Here is a 19,038-nt window from a genome sequence, read left to right on the forward strand (position 1 = left end):
TCTGATGTAGTTCAGCCTAAATTCTTCAAAAAGTTTCTGGCAGTCCTTTTTTGGTTGGGCTGGACCCAGCTTTATGTATGCCTTATACAGGTTTGTTGTTCCTGCTTAGATCCTTCAAACACTACTCTGGATATATTTCAACACTGATCTGAATATCTTTAAAAATGCCATGCCTAACAGAACTGGTGAGGTAGGCAGTGGTTCTGCCCTGGGATAAATGTGTTCTTTCCACTGCTGCTCTGAGCTCACCTCCATCAGATTGGATCCTCCATACTCAGAACTCCAGAAAACATGATAGCATCAGAAACACTGCTTAGAATACTTCAATGAATTGTAGCACACCTGAGAGTTCCGGGGGGGGGGGGGCACCCCTAAACAGACTTCCAAATACTCATTTATGACATCTAGACATCCACACACTGGAAACAGATGACTTCAAAATGAAAACAAGAATCAGAGACATTGCCTCAGGTTCATCTTAGCCAATGCTAACCTAAAGGAAACACTCACCTTCTCACTACGAAACTGTAATTCAAATAGTCAAGTACTGTGCTTTTCTGTACTGCTGGAGCATATACTTCTTTAGTATTCAAATAAATAAAAAACAGGGGGGATTCGTGTTTTCTGATTCAGGTTCTAGAAGGTGACATAACAGAACATGATAAGTCTTCCTCTCCCCTTAGTCCCCACTGTACTGCTTACAAAAGGTCATGAGAGAAGGGACAATGCCAAACATGCAGATGCAGCCTGCTTTTTAAAGGACTGTCAGGTTGTGTGATTGATGGCACAGCCAATTCAGTATATTGAAACAGCAAATAAATAGGGCGAATGTGCCCTAAATTAATATAGCTCCCAAGGGTGCTTTGCTTCCAAGGGCATCATTTATGCTCTGCAGAATCTCATCAATTAAAGAATAGAAATTAAGTAGCAGAAGGCAGCTTCTCAGACATTGAATTCCTTCTGAGAGTATAAGCTCTGCTTTGTGCCGAGTTGTGTATATGACAGCTTCTCTGTCTTCAGGGAGCCCACAATCTAGTTGGGAAGGTAAATTGATACCAAAGGGCAACATAGCAAAGAATACTAAACAATTTTAATGAAGTGCTACCATTTCTCTGAGGCAAGGGAAGACTGGGATTACCTGAGAACATTGAAGAGCAAAGTCATATGTGAACCCTGGACAGTAGGAACAAAGACAGGTGAAGAGACAGAAGCAGAATGACCCACCCAAGGTGGAGCAAATGTGGTCTCCTCATGGACTGTGAAGAGGCCAATAATTTGAGTAAGCCATTTATTTCATGTTAATAATTTCAACAATGACACTTTCAAGTTATGAAAAATGGCAGGAAGAATATGTGGATCTAATGAATATGGAAGTACAAAAAAAGAAATGATTCATTTTCCTTTGGCTTTAATAAAATATCTATGACAGTTGCTTCAGAAATTATACTATGGTTATAACTATTGAGCTGGGGGTAGGGCTTTGAAAGAAAGAAACACTTTCTAATTACATGCATTATTTTATCATTTTCTTGTCCTGATTTAACATTTTTTTCTGGTGGTGACTATGGTTTGCTTGAATTCTTTCATTTAATTCCAACTACGGAATCATTAGCTTAAGAGTAAAATCCAATAATTGTTCCTGTTAAAAACTGATGAAGTGTCCAGGTGACTAAAATTACAATATCAGGAGCACATGTTATTCAGAAAAAAAAAAATAAAAGGAAAGGAAAAGGAAGGCAGCTCTGTGCAAGGAGCTTCATGTCATTTTTAAAATAACATTGATACAGGTAGATTTTCTCTCTTATATGAGGCATATAAACTTAATAGGAGGGAAGTAATGATCAGACTTATATATTCTAATAAGTGAGCTACTGAAAACTTTGTGAACTTATCTTGAACACAGATATTATCCTAGCATTTATTTGCTTCTATCTTATAAGTATAGGATTGCCTTTTCTTGCAAAATGCATAATGTTCAAATTTATTCTTCTATTTTTCATTGAAATGAATATTTTCCCTTGAAGAAAAATCTTAGGATCATAAAAATTCGAGGCAAAATTTGCAATTAATGAATAAAGAATGTATATGACTTTGGAGCAGCCCTTGGGGAGCTGTGGCCATCTGGCTGTATAACTTGCAACTCACCTGAGATATGTTCCTCTCACTGTATGCTGATTGCTGGTTTTGTACTTCTTGATGAAAATCACGTGAGAAATTAGCAGCCTTCTGCTCAAAATGCATGTTTCTGATAACTAACACCACATATCAGAAAAGCCAAGGTAAAATATATCCTTGTCCTTTGACAAGCTATTCTTCACAAAAAGAAAGCTGCTTCTCAATCAGCATCTGTGAATATGTACAACAGAGGATGCATCCGGAAATCAGAGACATCCGATAGCCGGTCAGGCTGACACTCCTCAAGTGCCACCAGTGAGACAGACATGTGTTCTCCTTGTCCCTCCTGAAAAAGACGGAACCCAGCTGCACAAAATTCAAAAGGAAAATCCTAAACAGAGAAATAATTTTATTAGAAGTCTAAAAAGTATATGAAAGCAAACATAGCTCCCTGACACAAAGACCCTGGACTACATTCAGGAGGACAATTGAGGGGAACTTCCTATCTTTTCACAAAGAAGTGCCATTTAGACCATAGATTACATAGTGACAAAAATGAGAGAAAAGGTGTTAAGAGTGCCCACTAAAGAAGCAGAAAGATGATGGGTCTGGGCCAGATAAACCTGGGGCTGAGAGTCCATTGCCCACCTTGGGTAAGACACTGAAACTGGCTGAACCTCAAAATACACATCTGTGAAACGGAATAATAACTTCACAGCTCCAAGTTGTTTTAACTATTTTGGATAATAGATTTCAGGCAATCCATGCTTAGAAAACCCTTTAAAAATCTAGCTACTAGTGTGATATTAGCAGCCAGTAATGACCATATCATTTCTACTTTTATCATTAACCCAATTTAAAGAAATTAGGAGGTAAGACACAATTTACTACCTTTTTAAGACTCACCATCTGCTATGGTTTAGATAGTAGGTGTCCCCCAAAAGCTCATACATGTGACAATGCAAGAAAGTTTAGAAGTGAAATGATTGGGCTATGAGAGCCTTAACATAATCCGTATATTAATTGGCTGAGAGGGATTAACTGAGTAGTAACTTTAGGTAGGTAAGGTGTGGCTGGAGGAAGTAGATCCTTGGGGATGAGCCATTGGGATATATATTTTGTACCTGGAGAGTTGAGCTTAGTCTCTCTCTGCTTCTTAATTGTCTTGTACTGAGTTGCTTTCCTCCTCCACATCCTTCCACCATGATGTTCTCCCTCCTCTTTGGCACAGAGTAATGAGTCAGCCATCTATGAACTGAGACCTCTGAAACCATGAGCCCCAAAATAAACATTTCCTCCTTTAACTGTTCTTGTCAGCTGTTTTTCTGCTGTGACCATTCTATCAGCTTTAGTACCAGGAATAGCCTGTCTTGCTGCAGTAATATATATATTTTTTGCAGTTAGTATTAGACTCTTTCTTGGCCCAGAAAATATTTTTCTTTTTATGGAAATAAATGTAGTATTACAAAGATGCTTTTAATCAGAAACAGGCCACCTAAGCAAGAAACATCTCCTCAATAGGAAATAAAATGCTATGGTTCCATCATTTTACCACAAGTTGGGCAACATGCCGGGAATTGCTTTTGCCCACTTTTTACTCCTTGTCTAATCAATTTTTATTCTTTTCATAGTCACATGTAATGGGGTTGGAAGTGGCTAAATTAAGCAAAAGATGTTTCAAATTGCATTACTGAGTGATAGCTGCATTATTCCATAAATGCATACTGTTAACCATATTCATATAATTTATGAATGGAAGTGTCATTTGAGGAAAACATCAGTGTGTCAGATTTTGCATTTAAACGTCTGCATTAACTGTCAGCTGTGAAAAATCCCATAAAGACAAATAACTATACAGTAGGCACACAGATGAGGGTATTCATGGTCCACTTTTGCAAGTAGATGTGATACTGTAATTATGAAGAAGTTTTCTGGAGTCACTTCCCTCACAGCTTAACCAAAATCTCCTATGCCCTTTTCTGAGCACAGCCTTATCTATATGACACATGCTTAGTAGCAGTGTTTTCAGCCTTTAGAATTTCCTTTTGTTCCAATTCTACATGTGCATCAAATTATTAGTATTATTATTTGCCAATAATGATAAAACAAAAATTTTTGAACAATTTATTAATGTATGTAAGACACTGGGGGAAATAGCAAGTCTGATATGAATACTGTAAATCCAAGTTTCTATTTATGCACTACTAGAATTTTCCAAATTAGAGGACATTTATTAAATATTATTACTGTGCTGTGTGATTGTAGTGGTGGTGCTGGTGTGTGTGTGTGTGTGTGTGTGTGTGTGTGTGTAAAAATTGGAGAACAAAAGGAGGAGGAAGGGAGGGTAGAAGAAGTCTTCTACCATTAAAAGTGAGAAGTGTTGGTTTAATGAAGTTTTCAAATAAAGTACAATTGAATTAAATAATTAGATGACTATAAATGGGATATATTTTAAGAGCATATTTTGCTTCTCATTCAAACAGAGTTTCTCCGTTTCTATTATGTGCTGAGCATGTTATTGAGTGTTAACATATTAAGTCTCCATAATAGACAATTCTTGCCCTTAAGGAAGAAATCTCAGGGTGGAGTGGGTAAACTTAGGAACTACCAATAAACAAATGAGCAAATACAATATAGAGTCATCAATGGGGTAAATATTTTAATAGCACTCTATCCAAGATGTCATTGACAAAGGAAGAAAAAACCCTAAATTACTTGGTGAAGGGACTGACTATAGGAAAATGTAGCATTTATAATGATTCTTAGAGAATAATTAAGTTGCTGGGAACAGTGGCGCATGCCTATAATTCCAGAGTTTCAGGGGCTGAGGCAGGAGGATCACAAGCTCAAGACCGGTCTCAACAATTTAGTGAGACTATCACAAAATAAAAAATTAATTCATTCATTAATTTAAAATGCTGGAATGTAGCTCAGTGATCTAGTGCACATGGGTTCAGCTCCCTTTATTACAAAAACAAGAAAGAGAAAGAGAGAGAGAGAGAGAGAGAGAGAGAGAGAGCGAGAGCGCACGAGTGCCAGCGCGCAAGGAAGGAATGAAGGAAGGAAGAGAGGGAGGAAGGGAGGGAGGAAGAGAGGGAGAAGAAAAGGAAAAAAGCTATACCCAAGAGTAGATGAAAAGGAAAAGAACATTTTATTTGATAATAGAAAACATCATAGACTGAAGAAATTCTGTGAGGTGTAAGACCATCTGATTGCAAGTGGTTTATCTGGAATGTGGAAATAGGATAAGATATTTAATAAAATAGAAAGGAAAAAATATTTCTTGAAACAAACATCAAAAAAACACCAAGAAACTATTCTATATGCACAAATAAATATAACTAAAGAAAGATAACTGGTGTAGTGATGTGGTTAGACTATTAGCATACAAAGAACTTAAATGATGAAAGGGAACATAGAAAAGAAATCACAGACCTGAGTGTCAACAGAGGTTAATGAATAAAAACTAGCAGGTATGGATGCCGTGGAAATGGCAGAGATGATGGCAAGCAAAAACCATGTACCCCATAATTTGGGTCTAAGCAAACTATTGTGATATTATTCAGTCCCAGGGTAGACTGATCTCTTCATTCATAAACAAAAGAAGGAATTCACACTTTTATTTGTATTCTCTCAATTTTAAATATTAGTGACTAATGAGTGTGTGTGTGTAGGTGTGTGTGTGTGTGTGTGTGTGCGTGCAATGGGAGCGTGCATGTGCTTGCATACATGTGCCTATTCAGCCAAGAGCTAGGTCAGACCCATCATTTTCTATTTGATATCTTCTTATGTCATCCAATATTATACAAACAAGAGATTCCCAGTAGGTATTTTGCTGACAGACTATCTTAGTTATGAATAGTAGAAATGTGTTGCTCACAAGTTCAGAGGCAAGGAAGCACAGCTTAGTGCACCTACAGGTTGAGGTTTTGATATGGGCTGCTCTCTCTGCTTCCCAAATAGCACCTTGTCGTTGGTCCTCACATGATAAAAGGGGAAGAAGCTCTATTTGCACACAGCTAAAGGGTAAAAGAGTTGAACTCTGTCCTTCAAGCATTTCGATAAGGGGTCAAACTTTACTCCTGACAGTGGAGCTCTCACAACAAAATCACTTCCTAAAGGTCCCACCTCAAATACTGTTCCATTAGGGATTGTTCCAACATAATTTTGTAGTCACACAAGCATTCAAACCATAGCAGAGACTAAGAGTTTTAGTAATACATAATGTGATTTGACATAGAATATAAAGAAGATTAAATTTAGAAAACTCTACACCTAACGTGTATGTGTAGTAGAAAGTACTGTAGACTTGATGGGATGCCATCAACTAAGTCTAGACATATTTAGGAAACATATCACAAGATTAACCAAATTAAGCTAATTTTCCCCTAAGGGACACTTCTTGATTTTGTTATACAATTTGTAGAATTATAAATTATAAGGGTCTATGTAATGGTCAGTTAAATTCACTCTTTGACACCAAAGAAATAAAATGTTACTTAATTAATTTTCTTTTTCAAATGGATATTTTCCTTTCAGATGACTTTGTGGCAGAAGGCTGAGCTATTCAATGGTCCCCATGCAGCCGTTACCTCTGCCTGCTCACATACAGGCCACAGTGGTTAGGGAAAATTTCTCCATTGTAGCTTCAAGTTCTCAGAAGCCTGATTCTGAGATGACCCTGGAGTTAGTTGAGGTTTTCTAGCAAATAATGATGCAATGCATAATTTTTTGGTGTGTGTGTGTAAATTAATTCAAATACTTAAAATTCAGACTATTAGACATGTCCTGGTGGTCAGTATTTACTATTCTTCAAAGAAAAGTACAGTTGATAAAAAGCATTGTGAGCATTGGACATGTGCCAGAGATTTATAAAAGAGAGTTCATAATTATGCAAAATAGTGCAGTAGTTCCTTCTGAGAAGTAAAAATATGCATATATTTTATTGTATTGTATTTTTTTCTTTGCATCTTTTTCTTGTACTTTCAGGAATGCATATAATTCAGGAATGTGTATGATGCACATAATGAATGTATATTATTTATATTATGAAAAAATAGAAGAAACAGTTTTCAAAATAAATATTAGTTTAACACAAAAATTCAGGAATGGATTTATAGTGATGGCTACTTTCAAGGATTAAAAGTAAGAAAGAAGAAATGTGAAATGTCTCTCTTCTATCCTTGAAGGGAAGAGTTCAGATAAAAATACGTGAAAGTGTATTTAAACACACTTCAGTTTGCTATGTTTGGTTATTTCCTTTCAGTTACCTATACAGATATTATCTATAAAATCTTAACCAAAAAACAAAACAAAACAAAACAAAACAAAACAAAAAGGACCTGTCTTCTTATCTGTAGAGATAATAAGCAAAGAAAGACTAGGGAGTGTCCCAAGAAGGTAATTTCTTTTTACTTCTCACTACTTGGGATTGAACCCAAGTGCAATCCACCACTGAGCTACATCTCCAGCCCTTTTTCATTTTTATTTTGAGACAGAGTCTTGCTAAGTTGCTGAGGCTGGCCTTGAACTTATAATCCTCCTGCTTCAGCCTCCAGAGTCTCTGAAATTACAGATGTGGGGTGCCCAAAGAGATAACTTCTATTGCTGTCAAACTTTAAAACAAGCAAGCAAGCAAGCAATAAAGCCTTGGGGGAAAAACCTGAAAGACACACTTTATAACATTATGATAGCTTTGACAGATTTTAAACTTGAGCTACAGCAACTCTGAGTATAAATTCTGAAATAAAAATTTCTGGGGACCAGGAAATAGCATTCAAGCTAAGGTTTTGAAATTGCCTTCATATTCAACAACACAGGCAACAATAACAATAGCAACAACACAAATATGGAAGAACAAGTGACCAAAACTATGCTAAGTTCAGCGAATCCAAAAAATTAAGTCCAAGAGCAGACAAAACATTGGTCCCTTTGGACAATATGGATACGTGTTATTGATACTAAGTGTTCCTTTGAGAAGATGAATAGCGCATTATAGCTACAGAGAAACTTGGTAAGAAATAGAACTGAGAATAAAACTTGATTTCTTTAGACACTGATAATGATGCTTCTAATGCTCCTGCCAGCTAAATAGGACCGTCGTGTGCCTAATACATAGACAAATAATGCTAAGTAAGTTACCACTTCAGTGTTCCTGTCGCAATTAATATAACCCTCCAGGGAGAAAACCAGACATCACTCAAAATCCCCTGGTACCTAAAATTGAACATTAAATTGAGTCAGATCTCTCAACTGTCTAAACTACGTTTTGTAAAGTGTAACATTTGAGATATCAGAGTAACATCAAAGGCAGTTTTGATACTCCAGGGCTTGGTACTCTAGAGTCCTGGAAAAAATAAGGGAACTAGTTAAATAATGGAAGAGTCTGGTTTATTAAGAAAAATACCTGCTAGGATAACAAACATAAGTGTGCATTAGTCAGCAAGGCCCTTGCTGTCTCTGGGACATGCATGTGTAATAAACCACACCTACCACTTCCCTTCTCGCTCCTCTTTGTAACACCACCTTACATAGCATCACTTGCCCATGTAACTAATATATTCTTCACCCTGTCTTCCAACTCACTAATGGATTCATAAGAATTTTAATTAACAGGATCAGACATAGCATCACACCCAGTTACACACCATATGGCGTGTTCTTCCAAGTACCATTTATTATTATTATTTTATTTATTTGAATCCTGTATATAGGCAGAGCCATGTTCTTACATGAATCTCAAAGGTCAAAAAATCTATTTCTCTCATTTTTAGTGATGGTAAACTTAAGGCCAAGTGAGTTCAGTGATCTTTACAAGATTTCCTGGAATATTTACTGCAGAATCTTAGACTAGTCATTAACTATTTCCTCTGAAGACATTTCATTTGCACTCTGAAGAGGTAGTGCTATAGAAAGCAATATTGAAAGAAAAAAACATTTGGGGAAGTAAGAATTTCAAAACCCTTTCTCATAAGAGATCCAAAACAACAACATCCAAAAACTTGAATCTTGAAGGACTCACACTTATAATAAGAATCTACACACTTTTAGGGCCAGACAAGTTACACAAATAAGTGAAGTGGGATTCAAGGCAATAGTAAAAGTTGTGAACTGTATCAGAATATAAAGCTGCCCCTTACAAAACTACTTGAATTAAAAAAGGTAGAAGAAGAAAAAAGAAATGGAGAAGGAGAAAGAAACAGCAACTTTCTCTGAGTTCTAAGCCAGTGTCAATCAGAGGTCACCCCTTGTAATATTTTAAACTACACAGGGTGAACCAATTTATCCAATATATTAGATGCCTTTAGTCCTTTTTGAAGAAAAAAACAGGAGTTAGATGTTCACCTTATATATGTCATACACAAAAATAATTCAAAATGTTTTAAAGATAAAAGCATTTAAATCAATAGAGTTCAGGAAGTTTATGCTTTGATGCTCTCTCTGATCCAGACATTCAGGAATAAAACGTATAAAAGGAAAAAGTAAAGGGACATAACAGGATCAAAGACAGAATAAAATTTCTTTTTAATCGGAAAGAGAAAAGATATTCAAGACAGCGAATGAATGCCAAAGCCAATGGTTATTTGACATTCCAAGATCAGGAATACTGGCTAAAGGTTAAGCCCCTGAGAAGAAGAGAGACAAGAAACTGTCCCAGGTGAGTCACAGACCACTGCATTAAGCTAAACACTGGAGAGGAATTCTCCAGAGCCCACAGCCGCCCATGAAGAGTTGCTTAACAACAACTATTGCCAACCATTTCCTAGGGTTACTGTTTCCATGGAGCAGCAGACTTCAGAAGGCAATGAACACAACATAGTGTGGGATGAAATATTAAATCAAGAGACCTAAAGGATTCGTCATCAGATTTTTCATATCCTTCAATATCACTGCAGGAAAGAAGCTTTAAGCCATAATTACCAGACCTAGTTGTAAACTATGAGTTAAGTGGAAGCAACCTTAAAAGTTCAAATCAGTCAGAAAGTAGAGAACAAAAGATGCCTCAAAACATTTTAAATAATGTCCTACAGACCATCCTCTTTAATTTGCTTGTATGGTAAGCAAGTTAGATATGAAAAAATAAACGTATATACAAACACATTAAAGCTTTAAATACTTTCCTGAGTAGTTCCTGGCATAAAGAGAAAACTATGCTGGAAACTACAGAACACTTGGAGGCAAATTACAGAGAAAGTGTCAACACTACAAAACTTAAAGATCTAGCCATTGGGGTTCTAAAAAAGGAAATGTGCAAACTTAAGTTCCATTATTTGTAAAAAAAAAAAAAAGTGTTTTACACTAAATAACTTTCATAAAGATGCCTAATGGGTTAGCATTTCACAGAAGAGACCAAAACAAGGAGAAAAATAAATAAATCTTCATAAAGTTGAAGGTGGAAAGTAGTAGAGTCAAGACTGTGTATTAATGAATAAAAAAAGAGAGAGAGAAAGAAACCTGAACCTAAATTGCTGAAAAAATAAAATAGAAAATTATCCATTAAGACCAATAAAATAAAACAAGGCAGAGATATTATTAGGAATGAAAAATGAGACATAACTCAGATATAAAGTACATTTTAAAATAAAATCAAATTTAGGAACCAATCTGACATAAATATAAATGCCAAAATCCTAAATAATATATTACCTAAGTGAGCAAAGTTGCACATAAAATCATATAACATAAATGATTTCTGTTTATTTCAGGAATGTAAGAAGGGTTCCAAAAAACTAGGGTTTGGAGATATAGCTCTGTGGTGAACACTTGCCTTGCTTGAGTGAGGCCCTGGATTCCATCCTCAGCACTACCAAAAAAACTATTAAGTGTTATAGTAATAAATGTATTAGAGGGAAAAATCACATGATCACAAAAATAGATAAAGAATAAAAGCATTTCATAAAATTCAGGTAGTTATGATTTAAAAATAATTTAGAAAATGAATATAGTTAGTAATTTTTTATTGAATTTTAAGTTTTTAGCCAATGCAATATACTATAAATGAATAAGCAAAATTGCATTGGCTACCTATCTAATTATTTGGATTGTGCAGGATATAAAATCAACATAAAATTATTTAACATTAGACAACATCAATATTAACTAAATAAAAATATGATTTAAAAATTATTTATAACTAAAATGCACAAATAAAAAAACAAAAAAAAATAAGCTCACAAAATGTAGAAATACAATCCAAGGTGAAATATAAAATTCCTTTCCTGCAGAGAAAAAAAACAGCAACATTAAAATTATCATGAATCTGGGAATAAACCTAAGAAAGTATTGAAGGACTTTTGGAGGAATAATATTTTCTTAAAGTTCACAGAAATAGGCTTGAATAAATGGGTTCATATTCATAAAAGGAAAGGCTTAAAATTGCAAAGATTTTTGATCTTGACTTTTAATTTCACACACACAAGTATTATTTGAATTTTGTGAAGAGCATAAGAAGCCTTATTCTCTAAGTAAGTTTAATCAGGAAGTCCACAGTAGGCAGATTTCATTGGAAAGTTTACATTTTTACTTCCTGAATCCATATCAAATTTGTTTGCTTCTACTGGTTTCCAATTGTAGCTGCCCATCTACAAGTCAAATTCTGTTATCCATGCCACCTGATCCCTGGGACTTTGGTTCCAGATCCCTAGTAACTAGAATTGGCTATTATTGAAGTCTGTTCTTACCTCCAAGCCTAGATAATCCCCCTAATAGTGTCTCTGGAAGCAACCCCCTAAGCACACCAACATGTAATTGGATAATCCTTTTCATAAACCAGTACTTGACCTTGTCCATCAAATGACTCCTCACTTAGTTTTATTTCTGTTTATATCCATAACATTTCAGGAAAAAAATTAATAGATAAATGCTTCAGTTCTACTAACATCTGTCTCATAATGGGTGTGACACTATCCATGATGCTTTTACTGTTTTCCCTTGGAAAAGAGATTTTTGTGGCCAAAACAATGACTCACTGAGGTGACATTTCTAGAAATCCAGTCATTTATACCTAGGAGATTGGTCAGTCTCAGGAAGTAATGAATAGGTTACCAAAGGGGAAGTTAAAGCATCAGATGAATTGAAGTCTTGTGAGGTTTTGATGAGTCAAAGTTGTTTGTTTAAAAAGAAAAATCACCTAGGGTAATTTTTAATGTGTGAAATTCTGTTTCTTTGATGACTAAAAAACAACAGAACAAACTGTTTTTAAAACATTTTATTAGGAGAAATCTGTATTGCTAGGAGCCACAAGCAAATATACGATGTATGGCACCTTTGGTTGTAAAGTGACGCCAGCTAGCCACTGAGATATGATTATGTTAAGATTTACATTCATATGGAAATTGGACTCCCGCTGTTCACCCTGGCCTGCTACCCGGACTCATGTTACGGGACTCATGGAGAGTTCCCATTGGTTGGGGAAGGATAGTAGGAGGGAATTCCGGGGGAGGTCCGGGGGACCCCTGGGTTCCGGGAGAAGGGAGGTTCCGGTAGACGCCCGCGTGGGAGGACCAGGTTTGGCTTGCCGGCGCCTACAGAGTCTTGGCGGCTTTTTCAAAATAAAGTTTTGTTCCTACTTGAGTGGCTCGTGATTCTGTGCCCAGCCAAGACTACGGCACTATATAATGATTCCAATTTATGAGGTGGTTTTAAGAATACATTGTACATATGAAGCTGTAAATTTAATTGTCAAACACACTAATTTTTTTAAAAAAAACTTCAGCAAGTCAAATAATTTTTTCACTCTGAGTTTTTTTTTTTTTTGGCATTACTTTTTTAGAAGTGAAAAAAGGATCAGATATAGAAAACATCCCCTGCAAAAGGACTACTCTAAAGTAATTTAAACATATTCCACATTTGCAAATCCAAGAAAAAGAAAAAAAAATAAGGTTTAGTTCTATGACTTAGATATCTCTCTCTCTCTGGAGAATTGAAAACTTTTATTTCTTCATCACAAAAAGAAGAGATGTGAAAAAGAAAGTAGTTTTCATGACTACTTCACTGACTAGAGACAAAGGGACAGCTGAGTTGAACCTAAGCAGGTGGATTCTATTGTCTTTGACCATTTGCTGACTGAACCAGATACACACCCTAGGGTGCTCAAATTTTTCAACAATAATCTTCTTTGTTTTACTCTGAGCTTCCAGAACTCACCTTTGTAGGTTCCCATTATTTAAGAAAACTTCGAATATTTTACATATCTGGGTATATAAATAAAACAAATAAATGAGATAAATCAAATATTTCTTTCTTTATTGTTTCTATTTCTGTCACTCTGTCCATGCCATAGTGTTATAGTCCGGCTGGGCTAAATAACCAAGAAGTGACAAGCAACTTGAAGGTTGAAGCGGGAACTACTTTATCGAGTGAACTCAGCAGGAACTGATCGAGAGCTCAAAGTAGCGGGCACCCGAGGTAGCAGGAGCCGCTTTTCTGTCGGACAGCAGAGGTACATATACTTAACTAATTACACACAGCTTAACATCATCTAGATACAGCAGTCAGCCAATAAGGAATCCTCATCATCTTAATGGCTTGCTGGCGTTGCTTCACAAACCACTCCTCTTGGCAAAGTGCTAGGCGCCATCTTGACTTGATTTGCATCCCCAACACCATTGGTAATTATATACATCAAGACAACCTTTAACGTAAGATTTCTATAATTTAAAGATGATTATTTTATTCTTTCATACTTGTGAATTTGTTGAGTTTTTTTATTATTATTATTTAGTTTAGCATTAACTCGTTAGATGCTAAGGAGGAGCTGATCCTCTCTGCCATGTTTAATTATTTAATTTGTGTGTCTGGTAAAGATAACCCTGAACACAACAATCTGAGCCCACTTGTTCCTTAGGACAGTGTCATGTACTATAATGCCACTACTAAGCCAGGTATGGTGGAACCCACCTGCAATCCCAACTACTGGGAAGCAGCAGAATCACAAATTTAAGGCTAGCTTGGATAACTTACTGAGGCTCTGTCTCAAAAATAATGTGTAAAAAAAAGGATGGAGTTTGTACCCCAAGGTAGAACCCTTTCTAGCATGCACAGAGCCGGGGGTTCAATCCCCAGTACTCCTTTCCAAAGAAGATTTGAAATTTGTGGGACTACAGTAAGTGTGATGCTTAATTTGATCAAGGCATGGAGTACTCAGATATTTGTTTAAATATAATTTCTGGATGTGTCTGTAAAAGTGCTCTGGTGGAATTAATATTTGAATCAGTAGACTAAGGTAAGCACATTGCCCTCCCTAATTTGGGTGGGCCTCATCCAATTTATTCAAGGCCTGAATAGATCAAAACACTTCTTTCTATCTTCCTGACTGTCCTAGATCTGAAACATCTGTCTTCTTTCTTTAGAATTAGACTGAAACACATCATTGACTGTCCTGTGTTTCTGGCCTTTGGACTCAAACTGGAATTGACAGCAACATGTCTCCAGCTTGCTGACTCTAGGTCTTGAACTTTCCAGGCTTTATAAGCATGTGAACAACTTCCTGACTTTCTCAAACTCTTTCTTTCTTTGTGTGTGTGTGTGTGTGTGTGTGTGTGTGTGTGTGTGTGTACATGCACACACATGTGCCCTATTGTTCTTGTCTCTTTGGAGAATCCAAAGTGATACAGTAAGCTTTGTTCAACAAATAATGATTAAGTGCCTCCTATGTAGCAAGACATAGAATCAGACATCTTTAGTTGAGGCACAAGCCTGCCTTATACTCTCACTATCCAACTGAAGAAGGTCTGCCAACTAACTTCCTTTGTAACCTCTGATACCAAAGAAATAGACATTTGTCTTTTTGGTCAATCAGTATATGATGAATATCTATTATTAGGTATTTCTCTAAGAGCTGGAGATAAACACATGGAAGGACAGGAAAACAAACATCCTTGTTTCATAGAGTTTAACATGGAATGGAAGAGACAGAAGACAAACAAGAAAAATAAAATACATAATTGTGGGAAAACCATGCTCCATAGGTTTCTCACATTTCTGCGTATCTTATGAGAAGAATCACTGAGTGTCATTGTTCCAAACTATTTTCTCAAGGATGTTTACATAATGAAGAAAGTTGGAAGATAGATTCTTGTTCCAGAGCAAGGTCAGGTTTGCTTATAGCCTTGGAATATAGTGATAGTGATAGTTTATCACTATATTGCTATATATCATGGTATCACTCTACATCTCACTCAGCCCTGTAGTGATAGACTTAGGTTAGATAGAAGGTTTGCAGCAATGGATCAGCATAATTTAAAGTTTTTATATAAACACTCTGTCTTCTGGGTTGAAAATAACTCAAAGGAGACCAGGAAAGAAGGAAGGAAATTGAAAGACGAGGAAGAGAAGGAGTAGTGCATAGCTAGAAGTGGAGTGTTTCCTTGAATAAGAAAGAGAACAGAGAATGGAGTTTTTGTATAAAAGCATTTCTCCTTATTATATTTAAAATGCTAACTTGTGTGCTAATTTTCTCAGTAAAATTCTTTGATTCACTGCACCATAATTGTATAACTTTAATTAGTGCTAAGAATCCATTAGGCAACAACAACAAAAAATTTCCTCTCTAGTTAGAGGTGCACATGTCCTACATGTGAAATTATGAAAAAAATTAATTTTGATTATGTCAAGTTAGAATCAGTTAATGGATAACTTGCATCAGGAATTGAGAATTTGAATGTTTTCTGATGCATCATGAAGCAGACTAAAATTTAGGCTGAGCTGTTTTCCTGATAATATGCAAGCCCGTCAACTCGGAGAAGCCTTTATCATTTCATGAGGTAAAATAATGGCTAGAAAGAAGATAGTCATGGGAATTCAAATCACTGTTTTCTAGGAATCTTTCCTTTCTGAGCCAGTCATCTTAATTTTGACAGAGATGGAATTTTACAAATCTTTCAAAGAATTTTAGCTGACTCACTGGTATATGATTAATCTCTTATGTCCCCTTATAATAAATCTCCTAAAGGCAAAGGATGGAAATTAGGAGGCTTTTCATGGTAGTGAAGCAATACAAACTATTGGGATTTGTATATGTAGTTTCCCCAAAAAATTTAATGTGTGAGACAATGCAAAAAAGTTCAGAAGTGGAATGATTGGGTTGTGAGAGCCTTAACCTACTCAGTGGATTAATCCAGTGATATGAATTTACTGTGTGATAACTACAGGCAAGATAAGGTGTGACTAGAAGAAGTAGGTCACTGGGGGTATAAAAGTTGTCCTAGTGAGCAGAGCTCTCTCTCTCTGCTTCCTAATTACCATGTCCTGAGCTGCTTTCCTCCTCCACAATCTTATACCATGATGTTCTGTCTTACTAATGGCTCAGAACAATAGAGTCCGTCATCTGTGGACTAAGAATTCTGAAATCATGAATGTCAAATAAACGTTTCCTCCTCTAAAATTGTTCTTATCAAGGCTTTTGGTCACAAAGTGAAAAAGATGATTAAAACACAAATTCTGGATAACATTAGGAAGAAAGGGGATATCTGCTTTTATAGATTTCATCATCATCGATGTTTAGTGCTCTAGGGAGGTACATGTCTTATCTGGTAGCTTCATTCTGACCTACTCATCCAGACATTTGTGGTTAAAATCCTCCCAGTAAAAATATTCCATTCTCAACAACTAAGCTAATGTCATGAATTCTTGATAAACTAACATTCAAAAAGCCCCAAGCAATATATGAATATTTTAATTATCCATCCTTCATCCATCCATTCATCCATGTAACCTTGCAACTATATTTATTTAGTGCCCTGCTCTGGAAAATATAGCAATGTACATGGAAAGTAAGGAGATGTCTAAGATCTAATTCCTTCATAATATAATCTACATGCCAAAAAAGCCCATTTCATGATAAATTCACTATTTATATGTGCTATAATAAAGGTTCATGTTCAAAAGGCAGGAGTTGGGGTGGGGAGATAAAAAGTAACAGTAGGTCCTGCTTGGGTGGTGGGAATAGGAATAGATTTACTGAACTACCTAGTTAGAGGGGAAGGGATGGGATTTATTCAGAAGAATAAAAAAAGACAAGTGTAAGACCTTTGAAACATGATTTCTTCTATCAGTGTTCCATCTCTGAATCTGTGATATAGGTGCAAACACTTTGATATATTCCCCTGAATAACTGCTTCATATACTGTGAAAATCTATGCTAGAGGGTTTGTTAATTAGGGTAATGGTATAAGAAATAATTCTTCATTTGTGAAATGAATGGTGTTATGTGGTTGTTTAGGAAGACTTATATCCCTATCCCTAGCATGATGGAAGAGAGGAAAAATGGCCAACACATTAGTGCACCTCTCCACTGCACAGAGATATTACCTTCTAATGCAACTGAAGCCTGCTTTATATCATTGTACATATGAAATCTAAATATAGGCTAGCTCATTCATGGTAATGGAAACCAGGCACTCAGCATGGGAGGAAAATTAATTGTAATTATTATTTTATGAGGATCAGGGAGTGAAAATGTACTGTATCTTATATGGGATGGTTGTGATAAGGATGTGTGGAATTACCAAAGCTCAACAAACTAACATTCATAATTTTATGTAATTATATCTTAATAATAAGAAAGGAAATAGAAGTATTATTACTGCATCTTTCTCATGATAAACTTTTCAGGTGTGGTACTTATTGGAGGTTTTCAGGGTAAATAAGGTATTTCACTTTGATTCTGTGTCAGCTCACTAATAAATGTTGGTGCCTTTGACAGACTTTGGTCTCAGATTTGCTTTCACTGTAACAAACCATCTAATTACTAGTTCATAGGGATAGTGGCACAAAAGCATCACCTATCCTTAATTCTCTGATATTTAACAAAACAACAATATCCAAAAAAAAACAAACCAACAAAATAAAAGCAAATCCAAGAAACTCCTACATTTGCTAAACACATAAATGGACTTAGGTAAATCTATATCACAAGTAGTAGTGATTTTTTATAAGAAAATTCAAAATTGAGCTACAAACAGAATGCAGATGAAGGGGACTTTGAGAAAGATAGTTCTGTCTTTTTAGTACCTCTGGATTTGCTGGTCTAAAAGTTTTGCAATGATGTTCAGCTCTCTGGAGAAAGTAACATAGCTCACATATCCCCAAGACCTGATAGGGAGTTTTGCATTGAATATTTAAATACTGGCAAGGAAGGAGGGAAAGAACATATATATGACAGTTTATTTCAAATATGTGATTTGTCAAGGCTGAATGTAATGAAATCAAAACAGGAAAAAATATAATGCTGTCTGGGAAAGTACTGACCAAAAAATTAGACAAAGTAGTCCATAGGATTGAAAGCTCTATTAGTACTATACCCCCTATGTCTTCAGTATCTTCTTGTCTCCTTGACAGTTCTTACTCTTGTCTCACAAAGACAATGGGTTTGACTTAAAAACTATTGTTTTTAAGAAAGTCAGTAAGAAAGTACATAAAATATGAGACTTAATCTATGAGTATTCAAGAAAATAAGCCAAGATTGGTTTTGTTGAATTTCTTAAAATATCTTAAATAATTTTCAAAAGGATTATGACCCAGGGCTGAAAAGCAATACCAGTATTATATTTTTTTCAATTTTGTAGACTTATTTTGAAATTTGATGGTCTGTGCTTTATTTCTCAACAAATAATAATGAAATGATTTAGCCTTGATTGAGTGATTTTTGTAGTGAATCTGTTATTTCTGACATTACATATTTCAACCTCCTTATTGACTAAGTACAGAAAAAAATGATCCATGTGAATGTGTGCCATGAATCAAAAGAAAGCAATGTTAGATGAGTGGTTTTCCCTGTAGAATAGAAACTCAAGAGGATAGGAAAGAAACAAATTTTTGTCACATTCATTTTGAAAAATCAGTCCTCAGTGAGCTTAGATCATAAAGCCAAGGAGATGAGGGTGGGGAGTGATTCTATTGACCTTTTAACAGAGCAGCTATACT

Source organism: Spermophilus citellus, assembly GCF_964194105.1.
Source record: "Spermophilus citellus genome assembly, chromosome: 1".
Lineage (NCBI taxonomy): Eukaryota > Metazoa > Chordata > Mammalia > Rodentia > Sciuridae > Spermophilus > Spermophilus citellus.